This window comes from Pecten maximus, unplaced genomic scaffold (assembly GCF_902652985.1).
Source record: "Pecten maximus unplaced genomic scaffold, xPecMax1.1, whole genome shotgun sequence".
Lineage (NCBI taxonomy): Eukaryota > Metazoa > Mollusca > Bivalvia > Pectinida > Pectinidae > Pecten > Pecten maximus.
Window position 1 is genome coordinate 1 of NW_022980880.1, and position 20526 is coordinate 20526.

Genomic DNA, 20526 nt, shown 5'->3' on the forward strand with positions numbered 1-20526 from the left:
CGGGTAAAAAAATAGGCAAAAAAGGCACCAAGGGAAACCTACATATGAAATTTCAGAAAGATCCATTCAGTACTTTCTCAGAAATAGTGATAACAAACTTAAATTGCCAAAATCCAAGATGGCTGCCTGTCGGCCATGTTGTTTTAAGATTGGTCTAAAACGCAATATGCATAACTAGGCACCAAGGGAAACCTACATATGAAATTTCAGAAAGATCCATTCAGTACATTCTCATAAATAGCGATAACAAACTTCAATTGTCAAAATCCAAGATGGCTGCCTGTCGGCCATGTTGTTTTCGAATTGGTCTCAAAACGCAATATGCATAACTAGGCACCAAGGGGAACCTACATATGAAATTTCAGAAAGATCCATTCAGTACATTCTCATAAATAGCGATAACAAACTTCAATTGTCAAAATCCAAGATGGCTGCCTGTCGGCCATGTTGTTTTCGAATTGGTCTAAAAACGCAATATGCATAACTAGGCACCAAGGGAAACCTACATATGAAATTTCAGAAAGATCCATTCAGTACTTTCTCAGAAATAGTGATAACAAACTTCAATTGTCAAAATCCAAGATGGCTGCCTGTCGGCCATGTTGTTTTCCGATTGGTCTCAAATCGCAATATGCATAACTAGGCACCAAGGGGAACCTACATATGAAATTTGAGAAAGATCCCTTCAGTACTTTCTCAGAAATAGCGATAACAAACTTCAATTGTCAAAATCCAAGATGGCTGCCTGGTGGCCATGTTGTTATCCGATTGGTCTCAAAACGCAATATGCATAACTAGGCACCAAGGGGAACCTTCATATGAAATTTGAGAAAGATCCATTTAGTGCTTTCTCAGAAATAGCGATAACAAACTTCAATTGTCAAAATCCAAGATGGCTGCTGTGTCGGCCATGTTGTTTTCCTATTGGTCTCAAAACGCAGTATGAATAACTAGGCACCAAGGGGAACCTACATATGAAATTTGAGAAAGATCCCTTCAGTACTTTCTCAGAAATAGCGATAACAAACTTCAATTGTCAAAATCCAAGATGGCTGCCTGTCGGCCATGTTGTTATCCGATTGGTCTCAAAACGCAATATGCATAACCAGGCACCAAGGGGAACCTTCATATGAAATTTGAGAAAGATCCCTTCAGTACTTTCTCATAAATAGCGATAACAAACTTCAATTGTCAAAATCCAAGATGGCTGCCTGTCGGCCATGTTGTTGTCCAATTGGTCTCAAAACGCAATATGCAAAACTAGGCACCAAGGGGAACCTACATATGAAATTTGAGAAAGATCCATTCAGTACTTTCTCAGAAATAGCGATAACAAACTTCAATTGTCAAAATCCAAGATGGCTGCCTGTCGGCCATGTTGTTTTCCGATTGGTCTCAAAACGCAATATGCATAACTAGGCACCAAGGGGAACCTACATATGAAATTTGAGAAAGATCCCTTCAGTACTTTCTGAGAAATAGCGATAACAAGAATTGTTTACGGACGGAGGGACGGACGGACGGACGGAGGGACGGACGGACGGACGGACGGACGGACGACGGACCACGGACGCAGGGCGATTTGAATAGCCCACCATCTGATGATGGTGGGCTAATAAAATCGAACGAGCATCGACTTTGTGATCTGTTTATTTCGTTTAAAACAATTTATTATCAAGTAAAACATGTATATACACTTTCATAAAGATATAATTAAATAAGAAAACATGTTAAAATCTGTTGATATAGGTCATTAACATACCTATATAAATGTAGCGGAACTGGTCCAGGTTGATGGTCGGTGACCAGGTAGCTCAATTTGAGAGCATAATTCGGCTAGTGTTCAAAGGTCCGTGGTGCGAACCCTGGTCTGGCCGTATATATTTCCTCTCGTGTTACATTTGGCACTCAACTAAATACCCACGGAGGTGGAATAGGGTCAAAGACTTTGTTGAAGGAGGGAGGAATGTAGTGGGACTGGACTGGGCTGATCATCAGCATCTGCCTAGTGTTCGGAGGTCCCGGGTTCAAACCTCAGTTTGGCCGTGCATGTTTCCTTTCCTATTACATAAACATACATGTACAATATATATTTTAACTCGGCCACCAAATGGGGACTAAAAGTGTTTCAATATAAATTCCAAGGTAATACCATATTTATAACTTTAATACTTAATTCTATTTTAAAGAAATTTCAATTGCACATGTTAACTACACAGGCCAGGATTCGAACCTGGATCCCTCAGTCTGAGAACTCTTCATTGAGCTACCTGTGTATCAAGTTCAAATGATTACACAACTGATAATTTCGTTTGTCTCAATTTAACGTGATGCTATTCAAACATCAACTTTATTGTGATTAAACAGGATTAAAAGGCTTAGTAAAAAACAAAAACAATTTGAATGACAATGAGATTATTTTGTGTTGAAGCAAAACCAAACAATCGGGGTACAGACATTCGCTCTACTTCAAAGAGATGAACTAAAAGTGGAACAGTATCAAAATCATTAAAATCTTTTAAAACGCCTCTCGTAAAGATCAGCGGTGTTTTTATAACGGACAGATCTACAGACGTCAACCAAATCGACAGGTATTGAAGTGAACCAGTTAGACAGATGTCGAGGCCGTCCTGACAGACAGGTGTCGAGGTGAACCAGTAAGACAGGTATCAAGGTGAACCGGTAAGACAGGTGTCGAGGTGAACCAGTAAGACAGGTTTTGCGGTGAACCAGTAAGACAGGTGTCGAGGTGAACAAGTAAGTCAGGTGTGGAGGCAGTCCCGACAGACAGGTGTCGAGGTGAACCAGTAAGCCAGGTGTCGAGGCCGCCCCAACAGACAGATGTACAAGTGTACGGGCCAAACTAATGGACAGCTGTCTAGGCCGACAAATTAGATGGACATCGAGGTCAACCAGTTAGACATGTGTTTAGGTGAACCAGTAAGACAGGTGTCGAGGTGAACCAGTAAGACAGGTGTCGAGGTAAACCAGTAAGTTAGGTGTCGAGGTGAAACAATAAGTCAGGTGTCGAGGTGAACTAGTAAGACAGGTGTTGAGGTGAACTAGTAAGTTAGGTGTCGAGGTGAACCAGTAAGACAGGTGTCGAGGTGAACCAGTAAGTTAGGTGTCGAGGTGAACCAGTAAGACAGGTGTCGAGGTGAACAAGTAAGTCAGGTGTCGAGGTGAACTAGTAAGACAGGTGTTGAGGTGAACCAGTAAGACAGGTGTTGAGGTGAACTAGAAAGACAGGTGTTGAGATCGTCCCGACAGACAGGTGTCGAGGTGAACCAGTAAGACAGGTGTTGATTCGAACCAGTAAGACAGGTGTCGAGGTGAACCAGTAAGACACGTTTTGAGGTGAACAAGTAAGACAGGTATCGAGGTGAACGAGTAAGACAGGTGTCAAGGTGAACCAGTAAGTTAGGTGTCAAGATGAACCAGTAAGACATGTGTCGAGGTGAACCAGTAAGACAATTGTCGAGGTGAACCAGTAAGACAATTGTCGAGGTGAACCATCAGACAGACGTCGAGGTGAACCAGCAAGACAGGTGTCGAGGTGAACCAGTAAGACAGACATCGAGTTGAACCAGTAAGACAGGTGTCGAGGTGAACCAGTAGGTCAAGTGTCAAGGTGAACCAGTAAGACAGGTGTCGAGGTGAACCAGTAAGACAGGTGTCGAGGTGAACCAGTAAGACAGGTGTCGAGGTGAACCAGTAAGACAGGTGTTGAGGTGAACCAGTAAGACAGGTGTTGAGGTGAACCATTAAGTCAGGTATCGAGGTGAACAAGTAAGTCAGGTGTTGAGGTGAACCATTAAGTCAAGTATCGAGGTGAACCAGTAAGTCAGGTGTTGAGGCCGTCCCGACAGACAGGTGTCGAGGTGAACCAGTAAGTCAGGTGTCGCGGTGAACCAGTAAGTCAGGTGTTCAGGTGAACCAGTAAAACAGACGTCGAGGTGAACCAGTAAGACAGGTGTTGAGGTGAACGAGTAAGACAGGTGTCGAGGTGAACCAGTAGGTCAGGTGTTGAGGTGAACAGGTAAGTCAGGTGTTGAGGTGAGCAAGTAAGACAGGTGTTGAGGTGAACCAGTAAGACAGGTGTGGAGGCCGTCCCGACAGACAGGTGTCGAGTTGAACCAGTAAGACAGGTGTTGAGGTGAACCAGACAGACAGGTGTCAAGGTGAACCGGTAAGATAGATGTCGAGGTGAACCAGTAAGACAGACGTCGAGGTGAACCGGTAAGACAGGTGTTGAGGTGAACCCATAAGTCAGGTGTCGAGGTGAACCAGTAAGTCCGGTGTTGAGGTGAACCAGTAAGTCCGGTGTTGAGGTGAACCAGTAAGTCAGGTATTGAGGTGAACCAATAAGACAGCTGTCGAGGCCGACCCAACAGACAGGTGTCGAGGTGCACCAGTAAGACAGGTGTCGAGGTGAACAAGTTAGACAGGTGTCAAGATGAACAAGTAAGACATGTGTCGAGGCCGTCCCGACAGACAGGCGTGAGGTGAACCAGTAAGACAGGTGTCAAGGCCCTCCCGACAGACAGATGTCGAGGTGAACCAGTTAGACAGGTGTCAAGATGAACCAGTTAGACAGGTGTCAAGATGAACCAGGAAGACAGTTGTCGAGGTGAACCAGTAAGACAGGTGTTGAGGTGAACCAGTAAGACAGGTGTTGAGGTGAACTAGAAAGACAGGTGTTGAGGCCATCCCGACAGACAGGTGTCGATGTGAACCAGTAAGACAGGTGTTGAGGCGAAACTGTAAGACAGGTGTCGAGGTGAACCAGTAAGACAGGTGTTGAGGCGAAACTGTAAGACAGGTGTCGAGATGAACCAGTAAGACACGTTTTGAGGTGAACCAGTAAGACAGGTGTCGAGGTGAACGAGTAAGACAGGTGTCAAGGTGAACCAGTAAGACATGTGTCGAGGTGAACCAGTAAGACAATTGTCGAGGTGAACCATAAGATAGACGTCGAGGTGAACCAGTAAGACAGACGTCGAGGTGAACCAGTAAGACGGGTGTCGAGGTGCACCAGTAAGACAGGTGTCGAGGTGAACAAGTTAGACAGGTGTCAAGATGAACAAGTAAGACATGTGTCGAGGCCATCCCGACAGACAGGTGTTGAGGTGGACCAGTAAGACAGGTGTCAAGGCCGTCCCGACAGACAGATGTTGAGGTGAACCAGTAAGAAAGGTGTGGAGGTGAAACAATAAGTCAGGTGTCGAGGTGAACTAGTAAGACAGGTGTTGAGGTGAACTAGTAAGTTAGGTGTCGAGGTGAACCAGTAAGACAGGTGTCGAGGTGAACCAGTAAGACAGGTGTCGAGGTGAACCATAAGTTAGGTGTCGAGGTGAACCAGTAAGACAGGTGTTGAGGTGAACTAGAAAGACAGGTGTTGAGACCGTCCCGACAGACAGCTATCGAGGTGAACCAGTAAGATAGGTGTTGATTCGAACCAGTAAGACAGGTGTCGAGGTGAACCAGTAAGACACGATTTGAGGTGAACAAGTAAGACAGGTGTCGAGGTGAACGAGTAAGACAGGTGTCAAGGTGAACCAGTAAGACATGTGTCGAGGTGAACCAGTAAGACAATTGTCGAGGTGAACCAGTAAGACAATTGTCGAGGTGAACCATAAGACAGACGTCGAGGTGAACCAGCAAGACAGGTGTCGAGGTGAACCAGTAAGACAGACATCGAGTTGAACCAGTAAGACAGGTGTCGAGGTGAACCAGTAGGTCAAGTGTCAAGGTGAACCAGTAAGACAGGTGTCGAGGTGAACCAGTAAGACAGGTGTCGAGGTGAACCAGTAAGACAGGTGTCGAGGTGAACCAGTAAGTCAGGTGTCGAGGTGAACCAGTAAGACAGGTGTCGAGGTGAACCAGTAAGACAGGTGTCGAGGTGAACCAGTAAGACAGGTGTCGAGGTGAACAAGTAAGTCAGGTGTGGAGGCAGTCCCGACAGACAGGTGTCGAGGTGAACCAGTAAGACAGGTGTCGAGGCCGCCCCAACAGACAGATGTACAAGTGTACGGGCCAAACTAATGGACAGCTGTCTAGGCCGACAAGTTAGATGGACATCGAGGTCAACCAGTTAGACATGTGTTTAGGTGAACCAGTAAGACAGGTGTCGAGGTGAACCAGTAAGACAAGTGTCGAGGTAAACCAGTAAGTTAGGTGTCGAGGTGAACCAGTAAGAAAGGTGTCGAGGTGAAACAATAAGTCAGGTGTCGAGGTGAACTAGTAAGACAGGTGTTGAGGTGAACTAGTAAGTTAGGTGTCGAGGTGAACCAGTAAGACAGGTGTCGAGGTGAACCAGTAAGACATGTGTCGAGGTGAACCAGCAAGACAATTGTCGAGGTGAACCAGTAAGACAATTGTCGAGGTGAACCATCAGACAGACGTCGAGGTGAACCAGCAAGACAGGTGTCGAGGTGAACCAGTAAGACAGACATCGAGTTGAACCAGTAAGACAGGTGTCGAGGTGAACCAGTAGGTCAAGTGTCAAGGTGAACCAGTAAGACAGGTGTCGAGTTGAACCAGTAAGACAGGTGTCGAGGTGAACCAGTAAGACAGGTGTCGAGGTGAACCAGTAAGTCAGGTGTCGAGGTGAACCAGTAAGACAGGTGTCGAGGTGAACCAGTAAGACAGACGTCGAGTTGAACCAGTAAGACAGGTGTCGAGGTGAACCAGTAGGTCAAGTGTCAAGGTGAACCAGTAAGACAGGTGTCGAGTTGAACCAGTAAGACAGGTGTCGAGGTGAACCAGTAGGTCAAGTGTCAAGGTGAACCAGTAAGACAGGTGTCGAGTTGAACCAGGAAGACAGTTGTCGAGGTGAACCAGTAAGACAGGTGTTGAGGTGAACCAGTAAGACAGGTGTTGAGGTGAACTAGAAAGACAGGTGTTGAGGCCATCCCGACAGACAGGTGTCGATGTGAACCAGTAAGACAGGTGTTGAGGCGAAACTGTAAGACAGGTGTCGAGGCGAACCAGTAAGACAGGTGTTGAGGCGAAACTGTAAGACAGGTGTCGAGATGAACCAGTAAGACACGTTTTGAGGTGAACCAGTAAGACAGGTGTCGAGGTGAACGAGTAAGACAGGTGTCAAGGTGAACCAGTAAGACATGTGTCGAGGTGAACCAGTAAGACAATTGTCGAGGTGAACCATAAGATAGACGTCGAGGTGAACCAGTAAGACAGACGTCGAGGTGAACCAGTAAGACGGGTGTCGAGGTGCACCAGTAAGACAGGTGTCGAGGTGAACAAGTTAGACAGGTGTCAAGATGAACAAGTAAGACATGTGTCGAGGCCATCCCGACAGACAGGTGTTGAGGTGGACCAGTAAGACAGGTGTCAAGGCCGTCCCGACAGACAGATGTTGAGGTGAACCAGTAAGAAAGGTGTGGAGGTGAAACAATAAGTCAGGTGTCGAGGTGAACTAGTAAGACAGGTGTTGAGGTGAACTAGTAAGTTAGGTGTCGAGGTGAACCAGTAAGACAGGTGTCGAGGTGAACCAGTAAGACAGGTGTCGAGGTGAACCATAAGTTAGGTGTCGAGGTGAACCAGTAAGACAGGTGTTGAGGTGAACTAGAAAGACAGGTGTTGAGACCGTCCCGACAGACAGCTATCGAGGTGAACCAGTAAGATAGGTGTTGATTCGAACCAGTAAGACAGGTGTCGAGGTGAACCAGTAAGACACGATTTGAGGTGAACAAGTAAGACAGGTATCGAGGTGAACGAGTAAGACAGGTGTCAAGGTGAACCAGTAAGACATGTGTCGAGGTGAACCAGTAAGACAATTGTCGAGGTGAACCAGTAAGACAATTGTCGAGGTGAACCATAAGACAGACGTCGAGGTGAACCAGCAAGACAGGTGTCGAGGTGAACCAGTAAGACAGACATCGAGTTGAACCAGTAAGACAGGTGTCGAGGTGAACCAGTAGGTCAAGTGTCAAGGTGAACCAGTAAGACAGGTGTCGAGGTGAACCAGTAAGACAGGTGTCGAGGTGAACCAGTAAGACAGGTGTCGAGGTGAACCAGTAAGTCAGGTGTCGAGGTGAACCAGTAAGACAGGTGTCGAGGTGAACCAGTAAGACAGGTGTCGAGGTGAACCAGTAAGACAGGTGTCGAGGTGAACAAGTAAGTCAGGTGTGGAGGCAGTCCCGACAGACAGGTGTCGAGGTGAACCAGTAAGACAGGTGTCGAGGCCGCCCCAACAGACAGATGTACAAGTGTACGGGCCAAACTAATGGACAGCTGTCTAGGCCGACAAGTTAGATGGACATCGAGGTCAACCAGTTAGACATGTGTTTAGGTGAACCAGTAAGACAGGTGTCGAGGTGAACCAGTAAGACAGGTGTCGAGGTAAACCAGTAAGTTAGGTGTCGAGGTGAACCAGTAAGAAAGGTGTCGAGGTGAAACAATAAGTCAGGTGTCGAGGTGAACTAGTAAGACAGGTGTTGAGGTGAACTAGTAAGTTAGGTGTCGAGGTGAACCAGTAAGACAGGTGTCGAGGTGAACCAGTAAGACAGGTGTCGAGGTGAACCAGTAAGTTAGGTGTCGAGGTGAACCAGTAAGACAGGTGTCGAGGTGAACAAGTAAGTCAGGTGTCGAGGTGAACTAGTAAGACAGGTGTTGAGGTGAACTAGTAAGTTAGGTGTCGAGGTGAACCAGTAAGACAGGTGTCGAGGTGAACCAGTAAGACAGGTGTCGAGGTGAACCAGTAAGTCAGGTGTCGAGGTGAACCAGTAAGACAGGTGTCGAGGTGAACAAGTAAGTCAGGTGTCGAGGTGAACTAGTAAGACAGGTGTTGAGGTGAACCAGTAAGACAGGTGTTGAGGTGAACTAGAAAGACAGGTGTTGAGATCGTCCCGACAGACAGGTGTCGAGGTGAACCAGTAAGACAGGTGTTGATTCGAACCAGTAAGACAGGTGTCGAGGTGAACCAGTAAGACACGTTTTGAGGTGAACAAGTAAGACAGGTATCGAGGTGAACGAGTAAGACAGGTGTCAAGGTGAACCAGTAAGTTAGGTGTCAAGATGAACCAGTAAGACATGTGTCGAGGTGAACCAGTAAGACAATTGTCGAAGTGAACCAGTAAGACAATTGTCGAGGTGAACCATCAGACAGACGTCGAGGTGAACCAGCAAGACAGGTGTCGAGGTGAACCAGTAAGACAGACATCGAGTTGAACCAGTAAGACAGGTGTCGAGGTGAACCAGTAGGTCAAGTGTCAAGGTGAACCAGTAAGACAGGTGTCGAGGTGAACCAGTAAGACAGGTGTCGAGGTGAACCAGTAAGACAGGTGTCGATGTGAACCAGTAAGACAGGTGTTGAGGCGAAACTGTAAGACAGGTGTCGAGGTGAACCAGTAAGACAGGTGTTGAGGCGAAACTGTAAGACAGGTGTCGAGATGAACCAGTAAGACAGCTGTCAAGGTGAACCAGTAAGACATGTGTCGAGGTGAACCAGTAAGACAATTGTCGAGGTGAACCATAAGATAGACGTCGAGGTGAACCAGTAAGACAGACGTCGAGGTGAACCAGTAAGACGGGTGTCGAGGTGCACCAGTAAGACAGGTGTCGAGGTGAACAAGTTAGACAGGTGTCAAGATGAACAAGTAAGACATGTGTCGAGGCCATCCCGACAGACAGGTGTTGAGGTGGACCAGTAAGACAGGTGTCAAGGCCGTCCCGACAGACAGATGTTGAGGTGAACCAGTAAGAAAGGTGTGGAGGTGAAACAATAAGTCAGGTGTCGAGGTGAACTAGTAAGACAGGTGTTGAGGTGAACTAGTAAGTTAGGTGTCGAGGTGAACCAGTAAGACAGGTGTCGAGGTGAACCAGTAAGACAGGTGTCGAGGTGAACCATAAGTTAGGTGTCGAGGTGAACCAGTAAGACAGGTGTTGAGGTGAACTAGAAAGACAGGTGTTGAGACCGTCCCGACAGACAGCTATCGAGGTGAACCAGTAAGATAGGTGTTGATTCGAACCAGTAAGACAGGTGTCGAGGTGAACCAGTAAGACACGATTTGAGGTGAACAAGTAAGACAGGTATCGAGGTGAACGAGTAAGACAGGTGTCAAGGTGAACCAGTAAGACATGTGTCGAGGTGAACCAGTAAGACAATTGTCGAGGTGAACCAGTAAGACAATTGTCGAGGTGAACCATCAGACAGACGTCGAGGTGAACCAGCAAGACAGGTGTCGAGGTGAACCAGTAAGACAGACATCGAGTTGAACCAGTAAGACAGGTGTCGAGGTGAACCAGTAGGTCAAGTGTCAAGGTGAACCAGTAAGACAGGTGTCGAGGTGAACCAGTAAGACAGGTGTCGAGGTGAACCAGTAAGACAGGTGTCGAGGTGAACCAGTAAGTCAGGTGTCGAGGTGAACCAGTAAGACAGGTGTCGAGGTGAACCAGTAAGACAGACATCGAGTTGAACCAGTAAGACAGGTGTCGAGGTGAACCAGTAGGTCAAGTGTCAAGGTGAACCAGTAAGACAGGTGTCGAGTTGAACCAGTAAGACAGGTGTCGAGGTGAACCAGTAGGTCAAGTGTCAAGGTGAACCAGTAAGACAGGTGTCGAGTTGAACCAGTAAGACAGGTGTCGAGGTGAACCAGTAAGACAGGTGTCGAGGTGAACCAGTAAGTCAGGTGTCGAGGTGAACCAGTAAGACAGGTGTCGAGGTGAACCAGTAAGACAGGTGTTGAGGTGAACTAGAAAGACAGGTGTTGAGACCGTCCCGACAGACAGCTATCGAGGTGAACCAGTAAGATAGGTGTTGATTCGAACCAGTAAGACAGGTGTCGAGGTGAACCAGTAAGACACGATTTGAGGTGAACAAGTAAGACAGGTATCGAGGTGAACGAGTAAGACAGGTGTCAAGGTGAACCAGTAAGACATGTGTCGAGGTGAACCAGTAAGACAATTGTCGAGGTGAACCAGTAAGACAATTGTCGAGGTGAACCATCAGACAGACGTCGAGGTGAACCAGCAAGACAGGTGTCGAGGTGAACCAGTAAGACAGACATCGAGTTGAACCAGTAAGACAGGTGTCGAGGTGAACCAGTAGGTCAAGTGTCAAGGTGAACCAGTAAGACAGGTGTCGAGGTGAACCAGTAAGACAGGTGTCGAGGTGAACCAGTAAGACAGGTGTCGAGGTGAACCAGTAAGTCAGGTGTCGAGGTGAACCAGTAAGACAGGTGTCGAGGTGAACCAGTAAGACAGGTGTCGAGGTGAACCAGTAAGACAGGTGTCGAGGTGAACAAGTAAGTCAGGTGTGGAGGCAGTCCCAACAGACAGGTGTCGAGGTGAACCAGTAAGACAGGTGTCGAGGCCGCCCCAACAGACAGATGTACAAGTGTACGGGCCAAACTAATGGACAGCTGTCTAGGCCGACAAGTTAGATGGACATCGAGGTCAACCAGTTAGACATGTGTTTAGGTGAACCAGTAAGACAGGTGTCGAGGTGAACCAGTAAGACAAGTGTCGAGGTAAACCAGTAAGTTAGGTGTCGAGGTGAACCAGTAAGAAAGGTGTCGAGGTGAAACAATAAGTCAGGTGTCGAGGTGAACTAGTAAGACAGGTGTTGAGGTGAACTAGTAAGTTAGGTGTCGAGGTGAACCAGTAAGACAGGTGTCGAGGTGAACCAGTAAGACAGGTGTCGAGGTGAACCAGTAAGTTAGGTGTCGAGGTGAACCAGTAAGACAGGTGTCGAGGTGAACAAGTAAGTCAGGTGTCGAGGTGAACTAGTAAGACAGGTGTTGAGGTGAACTAGTAAGTTAGGTGTCGAGGTGAACCAGTAAGACAGGTGTCGAGGTGAACCAGTAAGACAGGTGTCGAGGTGAACCAGTAAGTTAGGTGTCGAGGTGAACCAGTAAGACAGGTGTCGAGGTGAACAAGTAAGTCAGGTGTCGAGGTGAACTAGTAAGACAGGTGTTGAGGTGAACCAGTAAGACAGGTGTTGAGGTGAACTAGAAAGACAGGTGTTGAGATCGTCCCGACAGACAGGTGTCGAGGTGAACCAGTAAGACAGGTGTTGATTCGAACCAGTAAGACAGGTGTCGAGGTGAACCAGTAAGACACGTTTTGAGGTGAACAAGTACGACAGGTATCGAGGTGAACGAGTAAGACAGGTGTCAAGGTGAACCAGTAAGTTAGGTGTCAAGATGAACCAGTAAGACATGTGTCGAGGTGAACCAGTAAGACAATTGTCGAAGTGAACCAGTAAGACAATTGTCGAGGTGAACCATCAGACAGACGTCGAGGTGAACCAGCAAGACAGGTGTCGAGGTGAACCAGTAAGACAGACATCGAGTTGAACCAGTAAGACAGGTGTCGAGGTGAACAAGTTAGACAGGTGTCAAGATGAACAAGTAAGACATGTGTCGAGGCCGTCCCGACAGACAGGCGTGAGGTGAACCAGTAAGACAGGTGTCAAGGCCCTCCCGACAGACAGATGTCGAGGTGAACCAGTTAGACAGGTGTCGTGGTGAACCAGTAAGACAGGTGTCGAGGTGAATCAGTAAGACAGGTGTCCAGGCCGTACCAACAGACAGGTGTCAAGGAGAACCTGTAAGACAGGTGTCAAGGCTGTCCTGGCAGACAGGTGTCAAGGTGAACCTGTAAGACAGGTGTGAAGGCCATCCCGACAGACAGGTGTCAAGGTGAACCTGTAAGACAGGTGTCGAGGCCAACCTAATGGACATGTGTCCAGGCCGACAAGTTAGATGGACATCGAGGCTGACCAGTTAGACAGGTGTCTATTTGACAAGTCAGACAGGTGTTGAGGCCAACAAATTAGACAGCCAGATGGACAGGTGTACAGGCGTATCTGGGATGTTGTGATGATGAGACATCACGTCTATTACTAAAAAGAACATTTCTGTAGCTAGGATGTTGTGATGATCACATAAGTCTATTGCTAAAGAGAACATTTCTGTAGCTGGGATGCCTACCTTCCTAACATCCAGAACATCATTGGAAAGCCCCGTAACTCTGCTAATGCTGTTCGAGTCATATACAACAGCTTAATGTCTTGGGTTTCTGATGATCCAGGAAGGAATTTGTCCAGGGGTAACAGTGATAGTTGTTAGAGTATGATTGAGTATGTAAGAGTGTGGCAGGGTATTTCAGAGTATGTTTAGAGCATGGCAGAGTATGGCAGAGTATGGCAGTGTATGGCAGAGAATGGCAGATTATGGCAGTGTATGTCAGAGTATGGCAGTGTATGGCAGAGAATGGCAGAGTATGGCAGTGTATGGCAGATTATGGCAGAGTATGGCAGTGTATGTCAGCTAGAGTATGGCAAAGTATGTCAGAGTATGGCAGGGTATGGCAGTGTATGCCAGAGTATGTCAGGCAGAGCTACTTGTATGTCACAGTATGAAAGAGTATGTATGACAAATTACTGAGATTCTGACACTGGACCTTGGATCACTGATGTACTAGTCAGTTGAGTGACCTTGTCATGTCACCATCAATCTGGATCTCAGATCGCCAGTGATCTACGTATACCAACTCATTTGGTACTCTCTATCTAAAATGTTTGATTATGGAAACAAAACAATGAAATGAGATTGAAATTGTGGTCTTAAAATTTGGACATCCATTTTTTACATTTCATAAATGCCCTGATTCATCAGGCATTCATCGCTCTGAAACAACCAGCTATGTTATAATACAGTACACAACAATATACCCACTTCAGTCAAACAACATTAATACATCGTACAAATTTTGATAAATTTTGGCATTGTAGGGTAAAACTTAGGTAACATATACCGCTACAAGCTGGTATTAACAAGTATTAACAAATAGCCAAGGTTAACTACAGTGTATAATTATACTATACACACATATACAACTGGCCATGGTATTATATCATTTTTACATTATGATAACATACATGTATATATTAGTCATTAACCCTGGATGCTAGACACCTGGATACCCTGAAATTTCAAGTGCATAAATACATTTATATTAGTATTCAATGAAACAGAAAGCATCAAACATTTCTAATTGAAATGCAGCACTGTTCAAATGGTATTTTCAGACTGTATGACTTTATAAGGAATTTTAATTACGCTAAAAGAATTAAAATATATTTAAAAGGAACAAACAAGCTAAGCAATGAAATTTTCAAGTCAACTACAGTGTTCAATAGTAAAGGTGGTCCGATGGCAAGAAGCTATAGCAATTGGCTATGACAAGTTTGAGTCCTGACATACATTTCAATTCATGTAAGAAACATTCCTATATTTTCTGACAAACGATCATATGAAATTAGAGAATAGCAAGTTATTGGCTTTAAACATTTGAGTGAGTATAAACTGGATGATACAAGCTTTTGCGTGATGCAGCTATATATGCTACTTTAAACAGTTTACAAAATTGGTCTATGGAAAAATGACTTGGGCTATGGGATTTCAATTTTCTGTAGACATATTGTCTAAGGAATTTTCATACACTGCAACTATATAGGTCTGATAATATTACCTGGTAAATGTGTAAATTAAACAGTTGAAAACACGTCCATTCCAGCAGCAGCAGTAATTATGCTTAAGATGAAATATGCTACATCAGACTTCAAATACTGTCATCAGGATCTAGCTTTCCACATATGACTCCCACAACCAATGGATCTGGAAAATATAAATCAAATTGCTTTAGATGAACAAACAAACATCCCATGTATTTGATACATCCATTGACTATAAGCAATATGATTTCTAATCTATCAAATAATCTGGGTCTGGGTCAAAGGTTAAGTGAACCAGAAGAAGTCTTTTAAGCAATTTAACCTTGTGATCCTGAATATAGGTCAAGGTAAATTTGGAACTTTATCAAGACTCATCCAAGTGACCTTTTGGCCAAATACCATCACACTAGGTATCGGAATATGGGTCAAGGTAATTTATTTTCACAAACTTTGTGGGGCCTCATTCAAGGAACCTTTCAACCAAATCTCATGACTCTTGAAGTCTTGGTCAATGTGGAGTCGTTTAAATGTTTGAAGGAATTTGACCTCTGTGACCTTGAATATGGGTCAAGGACATTTGTTTTTGTAAACTTTGTTGGGTCTCATCCAAGGAACCTATCAGCAAAATATCATGACAGGAATAGTTGATACCAGATGGACAGATGTCAGACGACGAACGCCGCCACATGGCATAAGTTCACTTAGCCATTTTGGCCAGTTGAGCAAAAAAGTTTGATGTTTTTACAAAAAAGAAATCCTTCAAGGAATGAAGTCGCTCGAGTGCTGACAAATTTTGTTGTTAAATACCGAATGGATGGTTAGGAAAACTTGTTACGATAGGGGGCCAATAAATATACATGTAATTTTGTGATTGTTCACTCTTGAGGAGATAATTCACAATAATCATAAATACATCTGTTTATGGCCTTTTCCTGGGATAACCCATCCAATGCTTGGTGGCTTCTTTCCACTGGGATCCTTTGGAGCAGTAGGCTTCTTTCCACTGGGATCCTTTGGAGCAGTAATCTAATTATGATGTAATACTTAATAACAGTCATTACCCCCCGGAAATCAGGTCTGTTTCGGATATTATCAAAACAACCTCCATGGCACACGACACTGCACTCATCACATCACATGAGTGGATCTAAAAAAATTGATTTCAATGACCCTGCTGATAAATACCTCCTATACCTTTGGTGGCCGAGTGGTTAAGTTGTCCTGACAAATTATCACTAAGCCCTCCACCTCTGGGTTGCGAGTTCAAAACCCACACAGGGCAGTTGCCTGGTACTGACCGTAGACCAGTGGTTTTTATCTGGGTACTCTTAAAAAAGCTTTCCTCCAACTCCAAAACCTGGCAAGTCTTTATATGACCCTGGCTGTTAATAGGACTTTATACAAAATAAACCAAGAAATGATCAAACATACAATATAATTATATGATGTAGATAAATCTGCTTAATTAAGATAATTTTGTTAAATGTTTGTACCTGTACTAGACAGTGTTTAATTGTATAGAGCAGCAACAATGACACAAAAAAAGACAATTTTTAAATGGAAAACAAACTCCTTATTTAAATTAACTTCATTTAGAAGTTCAATCATGACTAGTTTAAAACATAATCCAGTTGACAGTTGAAATAAAATATTTAAACTTTACATTTCACTACTGTTATACTTTAAGTACATTTTCTTTTTCTTTTTGAAATTTGAGAAAGATCACTTTACTACTTTTAACGTTATTTTCCGATTCGTCCTAAAATCTTATATGCATAATTAACATACATATGAAATTTGAGAAAGATCCCTTTCTGAGAAAAAGCGATAACAATTGTTTATGGAGAGATAGATGAACGGTCAATGGACCATTAGGACACAACAGGATTTGAATAGCCCACCATCTGATAATGGTGGGCTTAAATGTGAAGCTTTCAACAGACTACTACAGAAAACGAATCCAAAGACTGTCACCTGGCACAGGAACTTCCCCGCTAGAGCCCACACATAGGGAATCATGGTATCGGACACTCTGTAATACTACAGTCTAAGGCGGGTTGGGTGATATGTAACTCCAGGATCATCAGTAATCAGACAACTGGCTCATCTGTAAAACAAGAGAAAATTCCATAAACACCATCAGTGACACATTAAATACAAGATTAGAAGGGGACAGCTAATAATACAGTGTTACAGTGACACATTAAATACAAGATTAGAAGGCGACAGCTAATAATACAGTGTTACAGTGACACATTAAATACAAGATTAGAAGGGGACAGCTAATGATAGTGTTACAGTGACGCATTAAATACAAGATTAGAAGGGGGCAGCTAATAATACAGTGTTACAGTGACACATTAAATACAAGATCAGAAGGGGACAGCTAATAATACAGTGTTACAGTGACACATTAAATACAAGATTAGAAGGGGACAGCTAATAATACAGTGTTACAGTGACACATTAAATACAAGATGATCAGAAGGGGACAGCTTATAATACAGTGTTACAGTGACACATTAAATACAAGATCAGAGGTCAATGACCAAAACGATCCTCTGCGAAATTTAGAGTAGATATACAGATGTATTATGAAAATATTAAATCGTTTAATGAAAATTTCAAAATTGGTTGTCCTGTATATGTCTAACAGATTTAAAGTAATTTAAGTAAATCAGCCCCTATATAATTAATTAATTTGAAGTTCAATTCAAGTCAGAGATGGCTGAAGATATAGACACAAAATAATGGGGAAATACCTGGTCAATTCACACCTGAGTAAATCAGCGAGGAGGTACACGTCAGTACAGCAAAATCAGTATATTCTGACAGTTTGGAATACATACTTCAAATTAATATCAGATAGGTCAACATTACACCTAAACATTTCAATCAAAATACAGCTGTACCATTAACATGGAAAACTTGATTTTCTTACCAAAAAACTTTAGCATACAACCCGTGCTGATTGGTTAACATGCTTCTGTGAGAACTATAAAGCAAAGAAATATTGACTTTGATTCACTCATTTACCTGTATTTTCAAAAGTGAAGATGATTCCAAATAAAGTTGTGAAGTTTCAGTGATGACAGGTGTCCATGATCTTATTCAATATGGAGTTATCCCCCTTGGTCTGAGAGTGAAGTTCCAAACTCCATATGACTGCATAGTTTTACTGGAAAATACAAACACATATTCATTCAGAAAGCACTGTTTTTAACAGAATTATTTCATATTTGGCACACAAGTAATATACATTTTATCATATCAATAAATACAATGACCATATGATTTTCAGTTAGTGAGTTATAAAGGTTTTACTACTCAATTAAGTATTTTTTGTATTTATGCCAGTGCCTTTGAACAGGCTAACCCTACTCCTATAACATAAGAGGCCGCTGGTCTGCTCTTTTTCTATCTGATATTATTTTGCTGACTGTTACACGGCACCTGTCAAAAGTATCTCGCCGTGTAAAACCTCTAACATTGTTGGAGTAAGGCTAACCCAAGACTCAAGATTGATAACAAGGGTGAAATGACTACATTTAAGCTGCTGGGATTCCAAGTGACATGAATATCCTGAAACTCCATCACTGACACCTACATTTTGACTACTCTACGAGATCCTGATAACTACACATACAAGTTATTACGGCCAATTGGTGTGGAGAGACTATGGAACAATATTATTCTGGAGCACTGAGAGTGCAAAGGATATCTGAAGTTTGATTCTCAGAGTTCAAAGCAGTGGGGATGGGGTTGGTCGGAGAGACTGCGGTGTAATACCTTACAATATGTCAGCAGCCATTACAAGTTGTATGAGGAGGAGGAGACAAAGTCAAGGGGACGGAAATGATAAACTCTGAATACAGCCATGCAGACAGCACCGATGGGAGCCTCGGTGTCAATGCAGCTATGATTGAGATATGCCTTACTGCCAACATTACCCCACCTTCCCACACTGGTCTCCAAAACACAGCAAACCAATGTGTTGGAGAACAGATTGTGAAAATTAACACAGAGAGTATGACCAGTATTAGAAAGAAATCTGGTCGAGGAGAACCGGTCTCTTGGACTGTCATGACCAAGAGTGTGTTAATACTGAAGTCGGAAGGTACAACATCCTACTGTTTAGTGGAGAGAGGACCCCATACCTATTAGGAGCCACTCCAGTGACTTACCCAATATGTGAACAGCTGTCTATGACAAAAAATACAGTCTCTCTTCACGGGCAATAATCATTGTAGGAAAGTTTTAGACAGTGGGACCTCAACGTCAAATGTCCAGATCATGAAGGCCTATGAATATTATATAAGTTACTTTGGGCTTGTTATATAAAATGAAATAAGTATTTAATTAACACTAATCATGGAGTATCATGCTTATAAATAATGCCAACCTAAAAAACATCAAACAGGTGAGTTATCTCCCTTCAATCATCCTTGTATCAAGACAGGTTTTTAAGCAAGTTTTATATTGATTTGATGCAGTTTTGAGCAATAATGAAATAAAGAATGCAAATGAACTTAACCAAAACCATGGTAAAACCAAACTAACTAAAATTATTGCAAAATATTATGGCACAATTCCCTACACATTTTGTTTTAAAAACCTATTTTAAATCAAACAACTCTATCCCAAATTAATCTTTTTTTGATACATGTAAAGACTTTCTGCTCTTGCTAGGTACCTGCTGCAATAAGTTACTCTAACCTGTGTTAATGCTTTTGGAAAATTTGGTTATAATCTCGAGCTAAAAAAAATGTACTTCATATTGAAAACACCAATTAGGTCTATAGCAAAGTCCCCCTGGCATCACCGTAAAGCAATACAAAAAGGATGGATTCCCAATTTACTAAATAAACAAAACATAATTATTGTCAGACCTGTCTATGAAAAACTCAACAATATCAACGAAAGCTTGCATTGATTGAAACTGAAGATTTTTTTGTGAACTTTATTGATTTTACTGTAAAAAATCTATTTAAGAATATTTATTTCAGTCAAGGTTTTGAACAGTATCTGTCTTTCACTTTTCCTGTAGAAGTTGAACTATTTACCTCACCTGTCTTTGACCTAATTATCTCACCTTTAGAAGTCTGTGACCTAATTATCTCACCTTTAGAAGTCTGTGACCTACCCATACCAAAAAAAGGTACAAAAAAGTTATACTTTTTTAGGTACAAAAAAGTTATAACTTTTGATGCTAGATTGGAACCATGTTTAAACAGCGGTTCCAATCTAGTACTAAAAAGTTATAACTTTTGATAACTTTTCTGTACCTAAAAAAAGTTATAACTTTTATTAGGTACAAAAAAGGTATAAAAAAGGTACAAAAAAGGTATAAAAAAGTTACATTTCACACAAAAATAGGTATAATTTAGGTACTAAAAAGTTAAAAAAAAGTTATAACTTTTTCTAGGTACTAAAAAGGTACAGAAAAGGTATGAAAAAGGTACAAAAAAGTTATAACTTTTTCTAGGTACTAAAAAGGTACAGAAAAGGTATGAAAAAGGTACAAAAAAGTTATAACTTTTTCTAGGTACTAAAAAGTTAAAAAAAAGTTATAACTTTTTCTAGGTACTAAAAAGTTACAAAAAAGGTACTAAAAAGGTACAGAAAAGGTATAAAAAAGGTACAAAAAAGTTATAACTTTTTCTAGGTACTAAAAAGTTAAAAAAAAGTTATAACTTTTTCTAGGTACTATAAAGGTATGAAAAAGGTACAAAAAAGTTATAACTTTTTCTAGGTACTAAAAAGTTACAAAAAAGGTACTAAAAAGGTATGAAAAAGGTACTGAAAAGGTACAAAAAAGGTATAGAAAAGTTACAGAAAAAGTATGGAAAAAGTACAGAAAAATATAAAAAGATTTTGCTTCAGAATGTTTTTTTATCCAGAAATATACTTATTAAATACATGTCTTCTAGACCAATGAATTACTATTCATAAAACATCACGGAAATCTCCTTTCACTTTGCACATTTTCTTGAAAGACTAACAAAAGCACTATTTTTCGTCCTCATGGAAAGCTTTATTTCGAA

General features: G+C 42.6%; 1 long non-coding RNA gene across 2 annotated transcripts in view; it reads right to left on the bottom strand.

Annotated features, from left to right (window-relative positions):
- Positions 1-1634: 1634 nt before the first annotated feature.
- The window catches only part of LOC117319785, a 29183-nt gene continuing 10291 nt past the window's right edge, over positions 1635-20526 (bottom strand). Inside the window, exons 3-7 of one of the 2 annotated variants that reach the window (XR_004530821.1) lie at positions 17519-17660; positions 16457-16589; positions 15668-15876; positions 14500-14645; positions 1635-2061 (exon numbers count right to left, since the gene is read on the bottom strand). This is a non-coding gene — a long non-coding RNA (uncharacterized LOC117319785). The remainder of the gene's footprint in view (positions 2062-14499; positions 14646-15667; positions 15877-16456; positions 16590-17518; positions 17661-20526) is intronic. The other variant, XR_004530822.1, reaches the window with a different exon arrangement.